Below are 24,621 nucleotides of genomic sequence, written 5' to 3' on the forward strand. Positions count from 1 at the left end.
AAAAATAAATAAATAAATAACCCACATGCATGCATTGCTAAAGGATTTTTAATCTCATCACTGTAATCTTGCAAAAAGTACTCAACAAGAAGAGGTGCGTGGACTAAACATTAAAGGGCACTATTCATAAAGCAAGTATTTCCCAGATTATGTAATCCAGCGAAACCTCCCCTCTCTCCTTTTTTAACAGTGTTATAAGAGTCGTATCCATATTTGTTAATGCTGAGCCCAAAGAACTACCCTGATACTGATTAAATCTATAACCTATTGAGTGACCATTTGACATGGTAGGCCCCCAGCAATTATTAGGGATGACCTTGATGGTTCTAGGGGTACCAAAGCTAGTTCATTTCCGGTGGAATCCATGTCAAAGCGAGAAGAATAACCTCCATCAACTTGAACCTCCAGAAGAATCTGCAAAGAAAAGGATACATCAACCATACAGTTTATTAAAAAGAGATTTCAAATGTGTATCGACATTTAGATAAGTTTAACAGCGAAGACCATCATAAAGAAGTTGCCACAACAACAATTTCTTAGTTTATCCTGACAATTTCAAATAAAATCCAAAATCTTAAGCAAAGTGCAATAGACTTTAAAAGTTAAAAGGACAATCAAGAAAGTGTTTATACAAAATTGTATGAAGACAAGTAGACAACTCTTAAAAAAATAATGTTAGTACAACCTAATTTCCAAATACCACTCCCGTACCATTACGAATATCCAAAGAAAGAAAACAACTATGATCAAGTTTTGTCCAAAAATGTTCACCTATGTTCTGATCATTTTTCTCTTTTGGTTAGGGAAGTGGGGGTAGAAAGATGGGATGGATGGGGTGGGGGCTTGTCTAAAATTTTAATATTATTCAAAAAAATATAAAACTTAAAACGCTCAATACTTCTCACATTCTACATCCAAATTTCCTTTTATACGCAAGCATGAGTCTCAACTTCTACATTTCCAGATTCACACATTCTATCCACATATCCCAAGGACCTACATTTCCAGATAAAAATATATAGCAGAGCAATATAAACCAGTTACTACAAAAGTTCTCAGCAAAGAACTATTATTATCATTGTTCAAAATGAAAACTAAATGACAACAAAACACAGATATTGAAACATTACACCACAAGACCACATCTATGTATGTCTACTTATTATCCATTATCCAGAAGAGATAGTCACCCCAATCATAAATAAAGAGCAAGTTCAGTAAATTACAAATAATTCACATTTAGAATGAAAATCACAACCAGACATACATGGCCATGGATCCACAAAAAGACAAAAAAACAAAAAAAAAACATGGAATTTTTTATACAATCCCTTTTCTTATCTGCAAGATAATTTTCTATCCAAATAACACTTCAAATATTATAAACATAAGCAGGATACTCACATGTTGGTCCTAGAATCAATCAAATTGAGAGAAAGTGGGTAAACCTCTACTCTCTTCTCACTGGTCATGCCCTCACAAATCATCTTTCTTGGCAATGTTGGGCCTCCTTTGTACCTAAAATTTAGAGATTAACCAGTTAAAAAAACATAAGCTTTGTTATTAATGAAGAATTCGTACTAATGCCTACAATATCACAGAAAACGAACATTCTCACTCTACAAATTTGGACAAGCAATTCCATTCCAAAAAACTAGCTTTACACATACATCAGCATAAAAGTTGAATATGAAATAAAGAGCTCTTTGTAAAGAGTAAAAAATTATCTTGGCAAAGGAGGTTGGAGTTGGACTGTTATTTTGATCCCCATTTTTCTATAATAATGGATTATTGTAAAAATTTATTTTGATCTATTATATGATAATATAAAACTATGTATTCTTTCATAGGCTACTTGGTGAATAGAAACCAAAACAATTAGTCCTAATAAGTTATAGAATCTAATACAAACAGAAAACACTACAATACAAAAAGTTTGGAGAGCTTTGAACATGATAAAAGACATGAAAGATGATGCAGATGCCATCAAATTGCAGAAAAAGTAATCATCCAATACATGGTTAGAGATTAAAGTTACAAGCAAGTGCGTTCTAGATCCAAATTGATTAAATTCAATCAGTTTGTTTTAGATTAAGCAACTAAGCCCTTAAGGTAACAACATAACAGATATCTAACACTGAAAGTGCTCCAGAAATATTGACATGGCAACTAGAAATGGAAAATCCAGACTATAAAAAAATACTCAAGTTACTTCAAAACACAGAAGCGAAGAGAAGAAAATAAATTTTTGAGAGTGAATTGTCTCACTGAATGTGCATGGCTATGCCAAAGTAAGCCTAAAAAGTATATCATATAATTGTGTCAATGCAAAGAAACTTTTAAATAAACAAAGAACAAATTAGCATACCAAACCAGTGCATTTTGTTTAAGTTTGAAAAAGCCCCTGTCAAGAAGGCCCACTGGGCTGCTGCCAGTATAAACCACAAACACCCAAGCAAAGAGTCTGTCCAGCGTATATTCAAAGACAAGAAAAGACTTATCACAATGTGACATTATTCTCACATTAAATCAAAAGACTTCTCACAATACCATACAATGGATTTTGTCATCTCAAGAACATCAAACAAAAATGTGTCATCTCATCATAATTTCGACTACCAAATGAGTATAAATTAACTCTAAACTCAAGAACTTATAACAATACTATACTACATAATATGTATTTTTAAACTGCTGACCTAAAAAACTGTCTAAAGGCCCTGGACTCCTAAAAAAAATACAGTGTAAATTTATTTTTATATATAAATAATGTGAATCATTATACTTAGGACTCATATTGATAGATCCCAATCAGAGTAATTTGAACACACAAAGATAATTCTCTTAGGGTGAGAATCAAACCACAATAATTGATAACTTTTTCTCCCCCTTTTCATTTCCTTTGTTCAGTTTATTATACATCCTACTTGCTGGAGTATTGGGACCGAGTCTTTAGGAGACTCAACTTCCCCTGCCCCACGATCTTCTTCAACAATAACTAGAAACATGGAAATAACTATAATTCTGGAAATAGGAAATAGCTTAACTAAGTCTAAACAAGTGGAATTAAACAAACAAATAGGAAATGAAGGCTACTGGACTGGACTGGGCTGATGATATCAGTCCAAGTAGCGTGGGTTGGGCCGTAAGGTCCGTGATGACCTTCTAGGCCTAACACATATTTACCATTTTTTTGGAAGAGAAAAGTTTTTTCTCAGTACGACATTATCAATCTCACAGTAAATTCAAGAAGTTGTCACAGTACTATACAATATATATAGTTGTCACAGTACTATACAATACATATAATCCGTTTTTTTTCTTTTTAATTTTAAATTACTGACCTACAAAACTGTCTAAAGGCCCTCGAATCCTGGGCAAAACCAACCAAAACAAAGGCACCGAAAAGCAGAAATATTCAAACTAGTGTGAATCTGGACACAAAGAAAACAACATAAGAAAAGAGGAAACTCATTTTTACACACAGTACAGATATAATAGTAATAATAATAAGCGAATGCGAAAACAATGGATTGAAAAAGTCGTTTTACACTACAGATCCAATCAATTCATATTTAACATATGGAAATCATAGTAAAAAGCAATGTGTGTTTATGAATGAGAAGGCTATATAACGATGGAATAACTGTAATGTTTATAAACATAAAAACAAATACAAGACAGGTTCATCCAAGGAAGAAAACAACATTCTTACAGGTGATGGTTTGCGGCGGCGGAGGTGGTGAAGGACTTCACTGTTTATTGGCTATTGGGAACTGAAGAAACAGGTAAGGAAGAGATTTGGGCGCTTTAGTGGAGGAGATTTAGGTAATTTAGTGGAGAAGAATTGGGTTTGGGAAGTTTTTTCTTGCCCTAGGTTTGACTTGGTCGAAATGTGGGGGAAAATGGGTTTTGACAATGAACTTTGGTGTTTGGGCAGGAAGAATTTGCCTTAGCAAAATTTTAGAGGGGAAGCCTTAGCCAATTAAGTTTTTTTTTTTTTTTTTTTTTTTTTTTTTTTTTTTTTTTTTTTTTTTTTTAACTTAACCTCGACTATTAATCACTCTCAAGTGTTAAAGAAATTAACAGTCAAGAAGTGAATTTCATTTTCTAAAATTCTTGACAATAAAAACTGAAGGATCAGACTATAAAATTAATAAATAAAATTAAATAACTTATTTTTTACAAACTTTAACTGTTAATAACAGTTAAGGATTTGCTAAAACGGTAAAACAGTTGAAAAAGGGTAATGATTTATTTCTACTAGTATACTTTAGAATATATATAATAAAAACATACATATTAGCATATGAAAAATAATTGGGCCAAATTTTCTTTACTTATAAAATATAATTCTTTACATATACCAAAATAACAAGTACAAACTTTAGCAACGGTCGACAGTAATGTCAATTCTCTCCGCTTGTCGACTTCCTTTCGACCGCTGCTCACTATTTCCTGCAAAACATGAAAAAACAACGGGTGAACACAAAATGCTCAATAAGTAAATCCCTTATCTTTTCTCTTTCTTTGGTTCTTTCCTTAATTCCTTCTTCTTTCTTTCGTTCCTAGTTCTTTTTGTTTCTAATTCTTACTGTTCTTTCTTTCTTCCTAATTCCGCTATTCTTTCCTTCTCTCTGTTCTTTCTTTTTATTCTTTCTAACCATAATGGAATTCATGGTAATATGATGAATGAAATGCATATGCAAATGCATAAAAATGCATTTTTTTTCTTCTTTTATTCTTATATTTCGTTTCTTTTCTTTTCTTTCTTCCTGTGTTGCTTGCTTAAGCTTCTCTTTCTTTCTTGTTTTTTTCTTTTTCTTTTCTTTGCTTGTTCAAGTTTTCTCATTCTTTCTTATTTCTTGTTCTTCTTATTCTTTCTTTTATTACTTATCTTTTAAGTAATAAATATATACAAATATTTACATATGGAGGCTCATGCTTAGAATTCTTATTTAAATGCACTCATGAAATGCAAATATGTTGCATAAAATTAAGGTTGTACTCATACTCATGCCTATTTAGGCATTTATCAAACAATAAATGTGCATATACAAACTCTACTTTAACTACAATTCTATTGTTTCTTAAGCCACCAAAATGAGAGTAAAACTCTCTTGTATCATACAATCCCTATCACGGCAAACACTCCCAAACTTTCTTAAACTCTTCCAATTTCAACCAAACTTCAATCTACATCATACAATCAAAAACACTTTCATACTCAAAATACTCAACAACAAAAAAAATAATCACAATGTCATCTCAATTTCCCAACAATCATAACATACATGCTTAAAGAAATTTCTACTCAATTGATTTCTTAAACATTAACTTAAGTTGAATTTTGAATTGGATTACTTACCTTATATTGAGTAGTCTCCACTAAAGCTCTCATTCTTGCTGGACTCAAATTTCTTCAACCCTAAGATAAACTATAAAAAATTCAACTTCTACACAAAGAAATCTTATATAGAGCAAGAATTCTACCTCTTGTTACCTAGAATCAAAACCTTGTCAAAATTCACTCAAAAGCCCTCAAAAATCCTTGGAAAATTGAGTGAAAAGTTGAGAGAAAATGGAGAAGGAAAGTGGCGGCGGGGAAGAAGAGAAATAAGGGGTTTTTAAGACTAAACCCTTAAATATCTCATTTTAAAACATACTTTCTTATTTTGCCCTTACACTTTCTTGAAAATTCCACTTTGTCCTTAGTCAATTACCATAATGCCCTCATTTTTATTGCATCTCCATGAAATTCTATCTCTTTTCACTCCCCACAATTTCAACTAATTTTGAGTGAAAAGACCATTTTACCCTTAATGAAGTTTAAGGCATTTTCTCCACATCTCTCAAAATAACTTAACCAAAATCAACTAAGGGCTATAAAAACATAAATTAAATTACATACCTCCGTGTGGGCGTTACAATCTCCCCTCTTATAAGAATTTCGTCCTCGAAATTCGAACAAACAACTTCGGGTAACGGTTCTACATATCCTGCTCCACTTCCATGTAGCTTCTTCAACTTTATGATTTCTCCAGAGGACTTTCACTAAAAGGATACTCTTGTTCCAGAGCTCTTTAATCTTTCTGTCCAAAATCTATACTAGATGCTCTTCATACACAAGATCTCTTCCAAGTCTACATCCTCTGTGCTCAGAATATGGGAGAGATCACTTATATACCTTCGAAGATCGAGACATGAAACATTGTGAACTTTGTCTATACTGGGTGATAGTTAATCTGTAGGCCACCTTTCCTACTGCTATAACACCTCAATGGACCAATGAATCTTGGTGCTAAATTTCCTTATTACTGAAATGATCACCCTTTGTAGGGGAAACTTTCAGAAAAACTTTGTCACCACTTCAAACTCAACTTCTTCTTTTCAGATCAGCATAGCTTTTTTGCCTATCTTGGGCTTGTTCATTCTGCTTCTAATCAGTTTCACATCTTCTATCATTTTCTGAGTCATTTCTAGCCAAGAGCATATTTAACTCATCTTTCTTGCCCATCTCATCCCAATACAGTGGAGATCTATACCGTCTGTCATACAAGGCCTCGTAAGGAGCCATCTTAATTTAGACTGGTAGCTATTATTATAGCAAACTCCACCAAGGCTAACATCTCATGCCAGGATATGTTATAATCCATACAACATGCTATCAACATGTCCTCAAGCACTTGATTTGTTCTCTACGTCTGGCCATCTGTCTGGGGATGATAGGCGATACTAAAAGCCAACTGGTACCCACGTTCTCTGTAAACTCATCCAGAAAGCTGAGACAAATCTAGAACTCTGTCTGATACTATTGTCTTGGATACACCATGAAGTCTCACTATCTCTTAATATACATCTAGGCCAATTGATCCGAAGTGGTACTCTTTTTTACTGGAAGAAAATGGGCTAATTTAGTCAACCTGTACAATCACCCATATGCATTGTATCCTTTCTGCACTCTAGGGAGACCTATATAAAATCCCTCGAGATACTCTCCCATTTCCATTCAGAAATACTAAGTGGCTGAAGCAACCCTGATGGCCTTGGTGTTCTGCTTTCACTTGCTGACAAATCAGGCATTTAGCTACAAATTCTGCAATATCTTTCTTCATACCTGGCCATCAATAGCCTTTCTTTAAATCTTGATACAACTTGGCTGCTCAGGATGAGCAGTGTACGGTGTGTCATGAGCCATAAGGATTCTCTTTCTAATCATCTCCTGAAGAATTCACATCCGATCCTAAACGAGGACTATCCAACAACTGAAACTCTGATGTTGCCCATGCACTTGCACACTGTGAACTATTTTCGACACCACTCATTGGTTAGTTGCTTTTCTTATTTTCTTCTAGTAAGGTAGACTGAACCTCTAACCTGGCAATCCTTCCTGGTATGACCTCAATCTGTTTTTCACAAACTCTTCTTAAATTCTTTCTGTTTGAGTCGAGATAAATAAGCTTTTCTGCTCAAAGCATCGGCTACTACATTAGCTTTCCCCGGCTGATACTTAATCTCACACTCATAATCTTTAACCAACTCTAACCATCTTCTCTGTCTCATATTCACTCCTTATGAGTAAAGAATACTTAAACACTTATGGTCGGTATAGATATTACTCTTGGCACCAAAAGGTAATGCCTCCAAATCTCAAGGCAAAGACTACTACTGCCAATTCTAAATCATGTGTAGGTATCTTGTGTAATGCCCCACTTGAGGTACTAGTTAAGATTTGCTGTATGGCTTAAATGTTCTTAGATTCAGCTTTAATCGAGTTTGTATGTTGAGTTGGTTGAGTGTTGTGAAATGATTAAGATTTGAGGAATTTTGGAGTTGCAGGCGTCGCCGAGGCGAAGAAGAAGCTTCGTCGCGGCGAAGAGTGTTACAACCAGGTGTAGCTGCTGTAAGTTTTCGCGGGGCGAAGAAAGTTCTTCGCTGCGGCGAAGAGTCAGCTGAGTTTGATTTTTAAGTTTTAGACATTTTCTTCCCTAAGGGCAATTTGACCATTCTACCCCTAATCAATAGGAAAAGTGGGGAGTAAAATGTAAGGAAATTTCATGGAGAATATGTTGGTATGGTGGTGTGATTGTAATGAATCAAAGGATATAGATGGATTTTCCAAGGAAGAGTAAGGGCAAAAGGGAATGCTTGCCCATAAGTGAGTTAAAAGGATTTAAGTCATTGCAAACCCTTCATCTTCTTCTCCACCGCCATCTCCTTTTCTACTTCCTCTCAATTCCTCTTTCATTAGTTCAAGGATTTTTAGAGGGCTTTTTGGAGTGATTGGGGTAAAAATCAAGCTAAGGCATCCTAGGTAAGGATTCTTGCTTTGGATGTGAGGTTTTGTGTGATATTTGTATATTAAAGTTGTATGGTTTCATTATTTAAGGGTAGGAAAAGTCAAGCACAAGAGGAAAAGAAAGTACTAGTGAAGTTCTCCGTTACAAGGTAAGTAAATCCCCACCCAAGTTAAGGTTTGAGAACTTTTTGAGTAGAGTTTAATAGCAATTTGTATGTATGTTAAATGCATGTTATATGCATGAAATTGAGATGTTGTGATTGAATAACTTCATTTGAGATTAAGTGTGTATGTGTTGAGAAGATGTAGTTGAGATGAGGTTTGGAAGGTTTTGAGGAAACCTTTTTAGAAGTGTTATTCCTTGGCAGGATTTATAGCTATGTGAGGGAGTTTTCTCCCATTTGGGATGGTTAGAGAAAGAAATAGAGCTATTGTTATAGTATAGTCTTTATATGCACTTGAGTTGTTCGATGAAATGCCTAAGAGAGGTTTGAGTATGAATAATAAGCCTAAATACTTGCAATATTGCATGTTGGCATCTCATAAGTGCATTAATGGAGATGAACCGTCCATATGCCTTAATTGTGCCTTGAGGTGTGACTTAAGAAAGAGTAGAAAACTTTGTGAATGAACTACTCTAAGAGTAGAAAGAATAAGAAGGGCTAGGGGTAGGTGCTTTGTGATCTCCACCCGATAGTTATGAAAACGGGTAGGTGCTTTGTGACCTCTACCCGATAGTTATGAGAAACGGGTTGATGCTTTGTGATCTCCACCCAATAGTTATGAAAGATGGGTTGATGCTTTGTGATCTTCACCGAAAGTCACGAAGAGTGGGTTGGCGCTATGTGAACTCCACCCAGCCGTGCCTCCGGCAAGATGAGGCCATGACTTATAACAGAGGTTAATAAAAAGAAAGTTGTGTGAAAGAGAAACAGAAACATAAATAGTGTAAGGAAAGAATTAAGAGAAATAGTTACGGGGATAGACAAGTAGAGGACTTACTTACTGAGCATTATTTTGTGCTCACCCCGTTATTTTTCCTTTGTGGTTGCAAGATCTAGGTGATGTTGCAGTCGGTTGGATGTCGGCAAGCAAGGAGCAATAGCCATACTGTCCCTTGTTTTGAATGGCATTTTGTAAATGATACTCTTTTGTACAAAGAATGTATATACATAATACAAGACAAATTTTTGGGCCCATTTACTTTGATTATTCTAGTATACAATAGTTATTACATTTTTGGTATCAGAGCAAAGATTTTGGGAGTGGACAGTGTACTATTCTCATTGTCATGACGTCCGCTAGCTGACTGTGTGAGTTAATTCTTTCCTCACTCTAATTGTTTCTCGAGTTGATTAATGTGATTGTTTTATAGATGGGGCGTAGTTACCGAAAGCGTGGTAAGGGTGTGGTGAATGAAGGAGAACCTTCTAACCCACCAGAGTCTACGCCCCCTCCCTTGGATGAAGCTAGGGTTCAGGGAATCATACAGCAAGTTATGGCAGAAACCCAAGGGAGAGTTGTAACCCCCGTGCAGGTACCACCGGCTCTTAATGTCGAAAGAGGACAACTGGTACCTCCCCCAGTACAGAACAGAGTTGAACCGATTTACGGTCTTTCTAGTCAACATCAACCCTCAGAGTTTCAGGGTACTACGGATCCAGTAACAGCAGAAGAATGGTTTAGGTTTGTAGAACGTACCACGGGTTTATTCCCCATGATAGACCGGGAGAAGATCCGGTATGCAAGTTTCTTGTTTTGGGGTGATGCCTAAATTTGGTGGGAATTAATGGAAGAAACCTATGATGTGGCAACGATGACTTGGGAAGAGTTCAGGCAAGAGTTTGAGGCCGAGTATAGATCAGAGGACCAAGTTCATGAGAAGGTCCAAGAATTTGTTAGCTTATAGCAAGGATCGGGTACCGTGAAGGAGTACTCGGTGAAATTCAACTCTCTTACAAGGTTTGCACCCGGAATAGTTAGTACTCCGGCATTGAGAAGAGATAAGTTTGTGCACGGGTTGAAGCCAGAGATAGCCCGGGATATAATGACCAGTTCTGATCCCCCTCAAACTTATAGCTAGGCCTTGAGGCGGGCAATGAAGGCAGAGATTTTCGAGAATAAAATTCCCCCAGTAGGTTCCTCGACAGGAGGACCAAGTGAGCCATCTTCCGCCCCGCAGAGAGAGAAACAAGAAGGTGTGAAAGGCAAAGAAATGAAGAATCAGAAGAAGAAGTTTCAGTTTAAACAAAATAGAAGAGAGTGGAAAAATAAGCGACCTCGGATGGAAGGGTTTCCTCTTTGCCCTAAATGTGGGAGGAACCACCCAGGAGAATGTCCGAGGGACCAGAGAGTGTGTTATAGGTGTCGACAGCCAGGGCACATGATGAGAGATTGTAAAGCTTCACTTCCACCACCCGCATAGAGTTCTGGAGGTACTACGAATGCCAGGGTGTTTACAGTGGCACAAGGTGAAGCAGAGGCCAGTCCATCAGCTGTTACTGGTCAGTTATTATTTCATTCAGTTCCTTTATATGCTTTAATTGATTCAGGAGCCACTCATTCCTTTATATCGTATGGGATGATTGAGAGGTTAGGTTTGAAACCTATTAGAGTGACTCAACCCATTAAGATAGAGTTACCCGATGGGGTTAATGTTCTGACGCAAGAGATGTTTTCAAGAGAGTCTGTGGTGATCCAAGGTAGAAATTTAACAGTGGATCTAATAGTTTTTGATATGCCCGACTTTGATGTGATATTTGGCATGGATTTCCTAGGGAGGTATGGAGTAAAGATTGACTGTCGGAAAAAGAAAGCGAGATTCAATCTCGATAGTGGAGACAAGTTTAGTTTTGGAGAGGGTCATCAGTTGAGTATGCTGATTAGCAGTGTGAAGGCTAGAAAGATGTTGAGAAAGGGGTATTCAGGATATATTGCCCATATAGTGCAGAGTGGTGATGTTCCACAGCCAGAGATTCAGAGGGTGCCAGTAGTTTGAGATTTTCTCGATGTGTTTTCGGCAGAGTTACCAGGTTTGCCTCCAGAAAGGGAGGTTGAGTTTAGTATTGAATTAGCACCCGGAACAACACCAATATCTAAAGCCCCTTTTCGAATGGTCCTAGTTGAGCTTCAGGAATTAAAGAAGCAACTCCAAGAGCTTTTAGATAAAGTCTTTATCCGACCGAGTCATTCTCCCTAGGGAGCCCCAATCCTGTTTGTGAAAAAGCAAGATGGGTCACTACAGATGTGTATTGATTATAGAGAGTTGAATAAAGTTACAGTGAAGAATAAGTACCCACTAACCCGAATAGATGACCTTTTTTATCAGTTGAAAGGAGCGACAATGTTCTCCAAAATTGATTTGAGGTCAGGGTATCATCAGGTAAGAGTGGTTGAGCAAGATGTGGCTAAGACTGCCTTTCGTACAAGGTATGGGCATTATGAGTTTGTAGTGATACCTTTTGGCTTGACTAATGCCCCTGCAGTTTTTATGGACTTGATGAATCAGATATTCCATAAGTATTTGGATCAGTTCATTGTTGTTTTCATTGACGATATCCTGATTTATTCTAAGTCGAGGGAAGAACATGAGGAACACTTGAGATTAGTATTGCAGTGATTGAGAGAAAAGAAGTTGTATGCAAAATTTTCCAAGTGTGAGTTTTGGCTTAATCAGGTGATATTTCTGGGCCATACTGTGTCTAAGGAAGGGATTTCAGTGGATCTGAGTAAAGTTCAGGCAATCCTTGAATGGCAGAAGGCGAGGACAGTAAAAGAAGTCAAGAGTTTCTTAGGCCTAGTAGGTTTCTATCGGTGATTTGTAGCAGGTTTCTATCGGCGATTTGTAGCAGGATTTGCCCAGTTGGTTAAACCGTTGACAGCTCTTACCAAACAGCAAACTCCTTTTGTATGGTCAGTAGCATGTGAGGAAAGCTTCCAAGAATTGAAGAAGAGGTTAACAACAACTCCTGTGTTAGTGTTACCATAGGAGGGTGTAGATTACGATATTTATACAGATGCCTCCCTACAGGGACTTGGCGCCATATTGATGCAGTTAGGTAGGGTTATAGCTTATGCTTCTCATCAACTGAAAGAGTACGAGACAAGATACCCTACGCATGACCTAGAGTTGGCAGCCGTGGTCTTTGCCTTAAAGATTTGAAGGCATTAACTTTATGGTATAAAGAGTAATATCTACACAGATCATAAGAGTTTAAAGTACTTCTTCACTCAAAAGGAGTTGAATATGAGACAGAGAAGGTGGTTAGAGCTGGTTAAGGATTATGAATGTGAGATCAAGTATCAACCGGGGAAAGCCAATGTTATAGCCGATGCCTTGAGTAGAAAAGCTTATCTGTTCCGGCTCACTCAGCAAAAAGAGTTGGTAGAAGAACTGTGTAGGGAACAGATTGAAGTGTTTCCAGGAAGGATTGCCAGTTTAGAGGTTCAGTCTAATTTGCTAGAAGAAGTCAAAGATAAGCAAGTGGCCGATGGGTGGTGTCAGAAAATAGTTCAGCAAGTGCATGAGGGTAAGATATTAGAGTTTCAAGTATTAGATGGAGTCTTCTATTTCAGAAATCGGTTGTGTATTCCTTCGAATGATGATTTGAAAAAGAGAATCCTTATAGAAGCTCATGACACACCATACACCGATCATCCTAGAGTAACCAAGATGTATCAAGATATAAAGAAAGGCTATTGGTGGTCAGGTATGAAGAGAGACATTGCAAAGTATGTAGCTAAATGTCTGGTTTGTCAGCAGGTGAAAGCAGAACACCAATGGCCGTCAGGGTTGCTTCAGCCACTTAGTATTCTAGAGTGGAAATGGGAGAGTATTTCGATGGATTTCATCACAGGTCTCCCTAGAGTTCAGAAAGAGTATAATACTGTATGGGTGATTGTGGATAGGTTAACCAAGTCAGCCCATTTTCTTCTAGTAAAGGAAAGCACCACTACAGATCAGTTGGCTCAGATTTACCTTAAGGAGATAGTCAGGTTACATGGTGTGCCCAAGACTATAGTGTCTGATAGAGATTCCAGATTTGTTTCAGCTTTCTGGACAAGTTTATAGATACATTTGGGTACCTGTTTAGCATTCAGTACTGCCTATCATCCTTAAACGGATGGCCAAACCGAGAGAACAAATCAGGTGCTCCAGGACATGTTGAGAGCTTGTTGCATGGATTATAAAGTATCCTAGCATGAGATGTTACCCTTAGTTGAGTTTGCCTACAACAATAGTTATCAGTCTACAATTAAAATGGCACCTTACAAGGCTTTGTATGGTAGACGATGTCGATCCCCACTACATTAGGATGAGGTAGGTGAAAAAGATGAGTTGAGTACCGCTCTTGGGCCAGAGATGACTCAGAAATTGATAGAGGATGTAAAGTTAGTCAGAAACAGAATAAAGCAAGCCCAAGATCGTCAGAAGAGTTATGCCGACTTGAAGACGAAAGAGGTGGAATTCTAAGTGGGCGATAAAGTGTTTTTGAAAGTTTCCCCATACAAGCGAGTGATGCGCTTCGGGAACAAAGGGAAGTTGGCACCGAGATATGTAAGTCCATTTGAGATATTGCAAAGAGTGGGAAAGGTTGCCTACAGATTAGCACTTCCACCTAGTATGGACAAAGTGCATGATGTTTTCCATGTCTCAATGCTGCGGAAGTATGTAAGTGATCCCTCCCATATCCTGAGTGTAGAGGACGTTGAGTTAGCAGAGAACCTCGTGTATGAGGAACGTCCAGTATAGATTCTGGATCGAAGGATTAAAAAGCTTCGGAACAAGAGTATTCCGCTAGTGAAGATCCTTTGGAGGAATCACAAAATAGAAGAAGCAACATGGGAGGCAGAATGAGACATGCAAAATCGGTTCTCGGAGTTATTCGTGTGAATTTCGGGGATGAAATTCTGTTAAGGGGGGAGAATTGTAATGCTCCACTTGAGGTACGTAGTTAAGATTTGTTGTATGGCTTAAATGTTCTTTGATTCAGCTTTAATCGAGTTTGTATGTTGAGTTGGTTGAGTGTTTGCCTTGAAATTGATTAAGATTTGAGGAATTTTGGAGTTGCAGGCATCGCCGGGGCGAAGAAGAAGCTTCGCCGCGGCGAAGAGGTGTTACATACATGGTGTAGTTGCTGTAAGTTTTCGCCGAGGCAAAGAAAGTTCTTCCCTGCGGTGAAGAGTCGGCTGAGTTTGATTTTTAAGTTTTAGACATTTTCTTTCCTAAGGGAAATTTGATCATTCTACCCCTAATCAATTGGAAAAGTGGGGAGTAAAATGTAAGGAAATTTCATGGAGAATATGTTGGTATGGGAGTGTGATTGTAATGAATCAAAGGATATAGATGGATTTTCCAAGGAAAGGTAAGGGCAAAATGGGAATGCTTGCCCATAAGTTGAGTTAAAAGGATTTAAGTCATTGCAAACCCTTCATTCTTCTTCTCCACCGCCATTCTCCTTTCCTACTTCCTCTCAATTCCTCTTTCATTAGTTCAAGGATTTTTAGAGGGCTTTTTGGAGTGATTGGGGTAAAAAATCAAGCTAAGGCATCCTAAGGTAAGGATTCTTGCTTTGGATGTGAGGTTTTGTGTGTATATTTGTATATTAAAGTTGTATGGTTTCATTGTTTAAGGGGTAGAGAAAAGTTAAGCAAGCAAGAGGAAAAGAAAGTACTAGTGAGAGTTCTCCGTTACAAGGTAAGTAAATCCCCACCCAAGTTAAGGTTTGAGAACTTTTTGAGTAGAGATTTAATAGCAATTATGTATGTATGTTAAGTGCATGTTATATGCTATGAAATTGAGATTAATTACCCATGTTGTGGTTGAATACACTTCATTTGAGAGAAGTGTTGATATGTGTTGAGAAGATGTAGTTGAGATGAGGTTTGGAAGGTTTTGAGTAAACCTTTTTAGAAGTGTTATTCCTTGGTAGGATTTATAGCTGTGTGAGGGAGTTTTCTCCCATTTGGGATGGTTAGAGAAAGAAATAGAGCTATTGTTATAGTATAGTCTTTATATGCACTTGAGTTGTTTGATGAAATGCCTAAGAGAGGTTTGAGTATGAATAATAAGCCTAAATACTTGCAATATTGCATGTTGGCATCTCATAAGTGCATTAATGGAGATGAACCATCCATATGCCTTAATTGTGCCTTGAGGTGTGACTTAAGAAAGAGTAGAAAACTTTGTGAATGAACTACTCTAAGAGTAGAAAGAATAAGAAGGGCTAGGGGTAGGTGCTTTGTGATCTCCACCCGATAGTTATGAAAACGGGTAGGTGCTTTGTGACCTCTACCCGATAGTTATGAGAAACGGGTTGATGCTTTGTGATCTCCACCCAATAGTTATGAAAGATGGGTTGATGCTTTGTGATCTTCACCGAAAGTCACGAAGAGTGGGTTGGCACTATGTGAACTCCGCCCGGCCGTACCTCCGGCAAGATGAGGCCATGACTTATAACAGAGGTTAATAAAAATTAAGCTGTGTGAAAGAGAAACAGAAACAGAAATAGTGTATGGAAAGAATTAAGAGAAATAGTTACGGGGATAGACAAGTAGAGGACTTACTTACTGAGCATTTTTTTGTGCTCACCCCGTTATTTTTCCTTTGTGGTTGCAGGATCTAGGTGATGTTGCAGTCGGTTGGACGTCGGCAAGCGAGAAGCAATAGCCACACTGTCCCCTATTTTGAATGGCATTTTGTAAATGATGCTCTTTTGTACAAAGAATGTATATACATAATACAAGACAAATTTTTGGGCCCATTTACTTTTATTATTCTAGTATACAACAGTTATTATATCTTGTTTCGTACTCTTTCAATTGACGAGAAGTATAAGCTATAACCCTACCTAACTACATCAATACGGCACCAAGTCCCTGCAGTGAGGCATCTGTATAAATGTCATAACCTACACCCTCCTGTGGTAACACTAACACGAGAGCTGTCGTTAATCGTTTCTTCAACTCTTGAAAACTCTCTTTATAGGCAACTGACCATATAAAAGGAACTCTGTTTTTGGTAAGAGTTGTCAATGGCTTAGCCAACTGGGCAAACCCTGCCACAAATCGATGGTAGTAACCAGCTAGTCCCAAGAAACTCCTCACTTCTTTTACTGTCTTCGGCCATTGCCATTCTAGGATTGCCTTTACTTTACTAGGATCCACTAAAATCCCCTTGCTAGAAATAGTATGGCCCATAAATATCACCTGATCAAGCCAAAACTCAGATTTAGAAAACTTGGCATGCAACTTCTTTTCTCTCAATTGTTGTAGCACATATCTTAAGTGTTCCTCATGCTCTTCTCTCGACTTCGAATAAACTAGGATGTCATCAATAAATACCACTATAAACTGATCCAGACAATCATGGAACACCTGGTTCATTAAGTCCATAAAGACTCCTGGGGCATTAGTTAACCCGAAAGGCATAACCACAAATTCATAATGTCAATATCTTGTCCGGAAGGCAGTCTTAGCTACATCTTGTTCTGCCACTTTTACCTGATGATAATCCGACCTCAAATCAATCTTGGAAAATACTGCTGCACCTTTTAACTGATAAAAAAGATCATCTATTCGAGGTAACGGGTATTTATTCTTCACTATCACTTTATTCAACTCTCTGTAATCAATACACATCCGTAATAATCCATCTTTCTTCTTTACAAACAAGATTGGAGCTCCCCAGGGAGGATGACTTGGTCAGATAAAACCCTTATCTAGGAGTTCTTGAAGTTGCTTCTTCAATTCCTGGAATTTAGTTGGGGTCATTCGGTAAGGGGCTTTAGAAATCGGCGCTGTCCCTGGTGCCAGTTCAATACTGAACTCAACTTCTCTTTCCGGAGGCAAACCCGATAAGTCTTCCAAAAATACATCTAGAAATTCCCAGACTATTGGCACACTCTGCAATTCTGGTTGTGGGACATCTCTACTTTGTACCATATGGGCTATATACCTAGAACACCATTTTCTTAGCATCTTCCTAGCCTTCATGCTACTAATCAACATACTCAACTGATAGCCCTCTCCGAAACTAAACTTATCTCCACTATCAAGATTAAATCTCACTTTCTTCTTCCGATAATCAATTTCTACTCCATACCTCCTTAGGAAATCCATACCCAAAATCACATCAAAGTCAGGCATATCAAACACTATTAAATCAATTGCTAACTCCCAACCATGGATCACCACGGACTCTCCTGACAACATCTCATGGGTCACAACACTAACCCCATCAGATAACTCTATCTTAATAGGCCGACTCACTCTAGTAGGTTTCAAACCTAATCTTTCTATCATCCCATAAGATATAAATGAATGAGTGGCTCCAGAATCAATTAAAACATAAAGAGGAACTGCATGAAATAATAACTGACCAGTAACAACTGATGGATTGGCCTCTGCTTCACCTTGTGCTACTGTAAACACCCTGGCATTAGTGCCTCTGGAATTCTGTGTTGCAGATGGAAGAGTAGCTTTACAATCTTTCATCAAATGCCCTAGCTGTCGGCATCGATAACACACATTACGGCCCAACTCTCTCAAACAGTTTCCTAGATGAGTCTTCCTACATTTAGGACATGGGGGAAACTCCACTGTTCTCGGCCGTTTATTCTGCTAATCTTTTCTATTCATCTTTGGCTGAAACTTCTTCTTATTCTTCACTTCTCTATTGCTTGCACTCTCAAATCTTTCTCTCTGCAGAGAGGGAGATGGTTCACTTGGTCCCGCTGGGGTGAGCTTGTTTACAAAAATTTCTACCCTTAAGGCCCGCTCTAAAGTTTCACTATAGGTTTGAGGGGGCTCAACTCCTGTCATTACATCCTGGCCTATCTTTGGCTTCAACCTATGGACAAACTTATCTCTTCTCAATTCTGGGGTACTAACTATTCTGGGTGCTAACCTGGCAAGGGAATTAAACCTCACAAAATACTCTTTCACTGTACATGACCCTTGCTTCAAATTAATAAACTCTTGTATCTTCTTATGTACCCGATCCACTGTTCTGTACTCAGCATCAAACAATCTTCTAAACTCACCCCAGGTCATCACAGGAACATCATGAATGTCTTCCATCAATTCCCACCAAATTCGGGCATCACCCTGAAACAAAAAACTGACATGCTGGATCTTCTCCCTGTCCGTCATAGGAAATAATGCCGTCATACACTCAACGGACCTAAACCATTCCTCTACCACTAAAGGGTCTATTGTGCCTTTAAATTCTGATGGCTAATGTTGACTTGGAAGCCCATAAATCGGTTCAATCCGATTCTATACTATCTGAGGTACCGGCCTTTCTCTTTCCCCTCTAGTAGGCAGTATTTGAACGAGGGTTTCAATTCTTTCTGGTTCAACTCTCCCCTGTCTTTCCACTAAGACTTGTTGTACAATCCCCCATATTCTAGCTTCATCAAGGGTAGGGGGTAGGTTCTGGTGGGTTAGAACGTTCCACCGTACCCACTGTTTTCTTACTACTTGCTCGGGTTCTACATCTCATCTACAAAACAACCACATTTAATCAGCTCATGCAACACTTTAAGTAAGGAAAGAAAATTTAACTTACAATGGTCCGCTACGGAACGTCACGGCGGTGAGAGTGGCACACTGTCAAATCTCAAAATCTTTGCTCTGATACCAAAAATGTAATGACTTCTTTCTACTAGTATACTTTAGAACATATACAATAAAAACATACATACATAGCATATGAAAAATAATTGGGCCCAAATTTTTCTTTACTTATAAAATATAATTCTTTATATATACCAAAATAACAAGTACAAAAACTTTAGCAACTGTGGACAGTAATGCCAATTCTCTCCGCTTGTCGACTTCCTTCCGACTGCTGCTCACCTATTTCTTGCAAAACATGGAAAAACAACGGGGTGAGCACAAAAATGCTCAGTAAGTAAATCCCTTATCTTTTCTTCTTCTTTGGTTATTTCCTTACTTAATTCTCTTCTTCTTTCTTTCGTTCCTAGTTCTTTCTCTGTTTCTAATTCTTACTATTCTTTCTTTCTTCCTAATTCTCGTTGTTCTTTCCTTCTCTCTGTTCTTTCTTTCTATTCTTTCTAACCATGATGGAATTCATGGTAATATGCATGAATGAAATGCATATGCAATAATGCATAAAAATGCATTTTTCTTTCTTCTTCCTATTTCTTATTCTATTTCTTTTCTTTTCTTTTCTTTCTTGTCTTGCTTACTCAAGCTTCTCTTTTCTTTCTTGTTTTTCTTTTCTTTTCTTTTCTTTGCTTGTTCAAGCTTTCTCATTCTTTCTTATTCCTTCTTTTCTTATTCTTATTCTTTCTTAAGTACTACATATATACAAATATTTACATATGGATGGCTCATCCTTAGAATTCTTATTTAAATGCACTCATGAAATGCAAATATGTAATGTTGCATAAAATTAAGGTTTGTACTCATACTCATGCTTCTCTTAGGCATTTCATCAAACAATAAATGTGCATATACAAACTCTTCTTTAACTAAAATTCTATTTGTTTCTTAAACCATCCAAAATGAGAGTAAAACTCTCTTGTATCATCACAATCCCTATCATGGCAAAACACTCCCAAACTTTCTTAAACTTTTCCAATTTCAACCAAACTTCAATCTACCATCATACAATCAAAAACACTTCTCATACTCAAATATATCCAACAACAAACATAAATAATCACCAATCTCATCTCAATTTCCCAACAATCATAACATATACATGCTTAAAGAAATTTCTACTCAATTGATTTCTTAAACATTAACTTGAGTTGAATTTTGAATTGGATTTGCTTACCTTATACTTGAGTAGTCTCCACTAAAGCTCTCTACTCTTGTTGGACTCAAATTTCCTCTTAACCCTAAGCATAAACTTAATAAGAATTCAACTTCTACATAAATAAATCTTATATATAGAGCAAGAATTCTTACCTCTTGTTGCCTAGAATCAAAACCTTGTCAAAATCCATTCAAAAGCCCTAAAAAATCCTTGGAAAATTGAGTGAAAAGTTGAGAGAAATTAGAGAAGGAAAGTGGCGGAGGAAGAAGAGAAATAAGAGGGTTTTTAAGACTAAACCCTTAATATCTCATTTTATAAACATACTTTCCCATTTTGCCCTTACACTTTCTTAGAAATTCCATCTTTGTCCCTTAGTCAATTACCATAATGCCCTCATTTTTATTGCATTCTCCATGAAATTCTATCTCTTTTCACTCCCCACAATTTCAACTAATTTTGAGTGAAAAAACCATTTTACCCTTAATGCAAGTTTAAGGCATTTTCTTCACATTCTCTCAAAATAACTTTAACCAAAATCAACTAAGGGCTATAAAAACATAAATTAAATTACATACTTCCGTGTGGGCATTACAAGAAGTTGTCAAGGGAAAGACTTCTTGACTATTTTTTAAAACAGTCAAAAAATTTGACAAAAAATTATGTCAAATTTTCTATCAAGAAAGGTATTTTTCCTTATAGTATATGCAGTTTGTGGTAATGGATGCTCCTCACTGTCACTATTACATGAAAAATGTTATGGGTAACCAATTTCCAATGGATCTCTCTCCTGCACTGCCTTGAACAAGTTGATCATCTGCTGCTCATCTTACTTATTAATTGTATTGTGTTATAGCATAGGCCAACAACATACTGCCACCCATATTTTGCCTTAAAAACAATGTAGTACCCAAAAAGTTTGGAAATAACAAACACCCAATTTATGTTAGATTCTGTTAGTAAATTCCGCCTGATGAGAGACTGCGATGAGAAAAAGATTGAAGTGGCGTTGAAAGTTTGATTTCATATTTTTTTACTAATTTATGTCAATTCAACTCATTCAATTATGTAAATACCCACCTACTTTAAATTGAATTATGAGTATGCCATCAACTATTTATGGGTTAGTAAAATGACCAGTTTGTCCCTATCATTTTGTAATACTGAAGTCGTTGGAATTTTTAAAAATTGAAACATGGCAAATGACCAATTCGTCCCTGTTTTGCTAGCAAAAATTTGAAGTTAGTTGGTGGAAAGTTGAAACTTGTGCAGTCCCGGACAAGAACAAGAACAAGAACATTTATGGCTGCCGGTAAACAACATAAAGGAGCAAGATTCATTTGTAATGAAGTTCTTCATGAGTTACAAAGAAACCAAAACTATGAATTCAATACAGCAGAATGTCTTAACAGTTAAGATATACAAAGAAAGCAGAAGCAATTTGCAAAATGCTTCTATTACAAACTCTTAATTGTTGTGTAAACAAACCTAAGACAGGCTAAACCACCCAAAACAATGCCCACATATCAGGCCATTCTCAAATCAAATATTAAACAGGCACCAACTCTAATTTCTTTTGAAAACAGTTTACTTTCTAAATGCTGCAATCCCTGAAGCTGAAGGCCATAATATCTGAAAGAGGTAGATGAGATGCTTGAAGTGTGATGCCCACCTGATAATGCCAATTAAATTTGACGTCAACCTAGTTAGTACTATACATCAAACCTGCAAAAAGGAAGCGCAAGTAACAAGACACTCAACATAATAAATTGCCAAAACAAACTCAATAATATCAGAGAAACAATAATTTAAGCTAACATAAGAACTTATTCTTTTTGAAGACAATGGTAATGAAGAGAAACGAAATCAACATTACCAAAAATAGAACAATGCTTAGATTAAAGTCCAAACACCACATCTGTCCATCAGATTTCCCCCTTAAGATCAAGCAGCCCTTTCTCCTTCATGCGAAAATGACTAGAATCTAATCCATGGTCTCATCACTAACATTCCTTTCTATACGCAAAATTTGTCATATTTAATGTAGTGGATAAATGTAATTTACTTATTTCACATAACCATGTCTTTCTATCTCCAAAAAGGTAACAACCATCCTATTCCATGGATTGTTATCCAAGAATAAGGCGGTGTCAATAAGCATGGGCAACACAATAGCATGGGTTAACATGGCTCTCCACCACAGGGACACCCACGGCCACAGGCAAAAAGGAATAGAAACTATAGAAGAGTTGCCAATTTATGTCCTCTCATATGGATAGAGAGGTGAAACTGCCAATAAACCACACATCACACATGTACTAAACTTGATAAATGTCAAGCACAAAAATAAAATCACACAAGTTTACATAAATTATTGAAGTAAATACACCCCCTAAATAAGAAAGAGCACATATCACCAAATCTTTAGCCAAACAATACATAAATCATATATGAATAAAAGAAGTATCACATATGTTCCTGCACATTGCCCTTGATCTTAAATCATGTAAAAATAAGCTGTTACTCTAAAATCCTACTGGTCTAAGACTTTGCTCCAAATATTAAGGTTCCAAGATTAACAATTAACAATATGCTTATAAGTAAAAACATTATTTACATTAAGAAATACTTAAAGATTTTTGCTCAAGTTATGACATCTTACATGGAGTGCATGTAACGCCCCACTTGAGGTACGTAGTTTAATTGTATTGTATTACTTGAATGCTTATTGTTTTGTCCTTGGTTGAATCGATAGTGTGAGTTGGTTGAGTGATTGCCCTGAAATTTGTAAAGACTTGGCGAATTTTTGTGTTACAGCCTTCGCCCGGGCGAAGAAGAAGCTTCACCGCGGCGATGAAGCCTTGCAACCTACGATTTAGGTTCTAGAAGTTTTCGCCGGGGCGAAGAAAGATTATTCGTCGCAGCGAAGGGCATGACAAAATGTTTATTAAGTTTATAGAGAATTCTTCCTTTGGGGCACAACGACCATTCTACCCCTAATTAGCAAGAAAAGTGGGGAGTGAAATACAAGGAAATTGCATGAAGAATAGTTTTAATGGGGGTACATTTGCAAAGAATTAAAAGGATAAAGGTGGAAATTCCCAAGAAAGAGTAAGGGTAAAATGGGAAAGAAGTGTAAAATATGAGTAAATAAGGGTTAAGTTTTAGAAACCCTTTCATTATTCTTCTTCCACTGCCATACTCATTCACCATTTTCTCTCTACTTTCCATCCAATTCTTCAAGGATTTTTTAAAGGGCTTTTGAGTAGTTTTGGGTAGAGAGGTGATTTAAAACATCCTAAGGTAAGGACCTTTATTCTAGATGTGAATTTAGCTATAAAGGTGTTAAAGTCTTATTGTGTTATTGTTTAAAAGTGTAGAGAAAAGACATCTACCAAAGGAAAAAGAGAGGTGCTAGTGGAATCACACCATCACAAGGTAAGTAAAGCTAAAGTTTAAGAAATCCTTAAGTAGAGATTTCTTTATGCATGTACAAATTATTCTTATAGAGAAATTGAGTAGAGATATATGTTTGTTTGTTGAGAAATTGAGTTGAGATAAGTATTCTTGTTGTGTTGTTGGATGTATTTCCTTTATGGGAAGTGTTGATGTGTAATGAGTTTGAGATGAAGTTGGAGGAAATTGAGTAGATATATTAGGGAGTGTTCTTCTATGATAGGAATTATATCCATAGAAGGGAGTTTCTTCCCATTTTGGATGGTTACAAAGAGAAAGAGAATTGTAGTTAGAGAAGAGTTTTTGTATGCACATGAGTTGTTTGATGAAAAGCCTAAGAGAAGTTTGAGAATGAGTTATGAACCTTAATTCTTGCAACATTGCATATTGGCATTTCCTAAGTGCATTAATGAGCATGAACCATCCATATGCATTAATTGTGCATTAAGAAGTAGCTTGAGAAAGAGTAGAGAATTTCTACACTATGAGTATTAGCTTGAGAAAGAGTAGAGACTTTTGTGCTTAAACTACTCTAAGAGCTAAAGAAGAGAATATAGAAGGTTGTACGATGGGGAACACATGAGTGATGAGTAAAGTCACGAGAGTGGGTGCTTTGTGATCCCCAGCCGTGCCTCCGGTTAGATGAGGCCGTGACCATCACGCAGAGTGGAACATGAGGTTCCAGCCGTGCCTTTGGTAAGAAGGGGTCATGACATTTGAGAGATAGAGAGAAAGCATGTACACTCACATGGCCAAAGGTTCCGAATCCATGCATAACCGAATCCGATCATTACAAAAATGAGTAGAAGTCACGTAAAGCGGGAGAGTTCTCGGCCGTGCCTCCGGTAAGATGAGGCCGTGACATTCCCATGAGTAGAATGGGAAACAGAGAAATAGAAGGAACAGAAAGAGAAAATGAATAGAGTCACGAAGAGTGGGTTGAGTCCCCCGCCGTGCCTCCAATAAGATGAGGCCGTGACATTCACCAGAGAGTATATAGAAAAGAGTATGAGAAACAGAAACAGAAAGGAACAGAAATGAGAAGAGAAGAGAGTAAGGAAAGAATTAAGAGAAAGAGTTA

At 37.1% G+C, this 24,621-nt stretch overlaps 1 long non-coding RNA gene across 1 annotated transcript; it reads right to left on the reverse strand.

The window, feature by feature from the left end:
* On the reverse strand, positions 1–3,917 carry LOC116111117. The gene is made up of 3 exons (XR_004125004.1): positions 3,716–3,917; positions 1,405–1,518; positions 1–414 (listed from the first exon to the last, which is right to left on the reverse strand). It is a non-coding gene; the product is annotated as an uncharacterized LOC116111117 (long non-coding RNA).
* Positions 3,918–24,621: the final 20,704 nt, after the last annotated feature.

The sequence above is a fragment of the Pistacia vera genome, unplaced genomic scaffold (assembly GCF_008641045.1).
Source record: "Pistacia vera cultivar Batoury unplaced genomic scaffold, PisVer_v2 Contig626, whole genome shotgun sequence".
Classification (NCBI taxonomy): domain Eukaryota; kingdom Viridiplantae; phylum Streptophyta; class Magnoliopsida; order Sapindales; family Anacardiaceae; genus Pistacia; species Pistacia vera.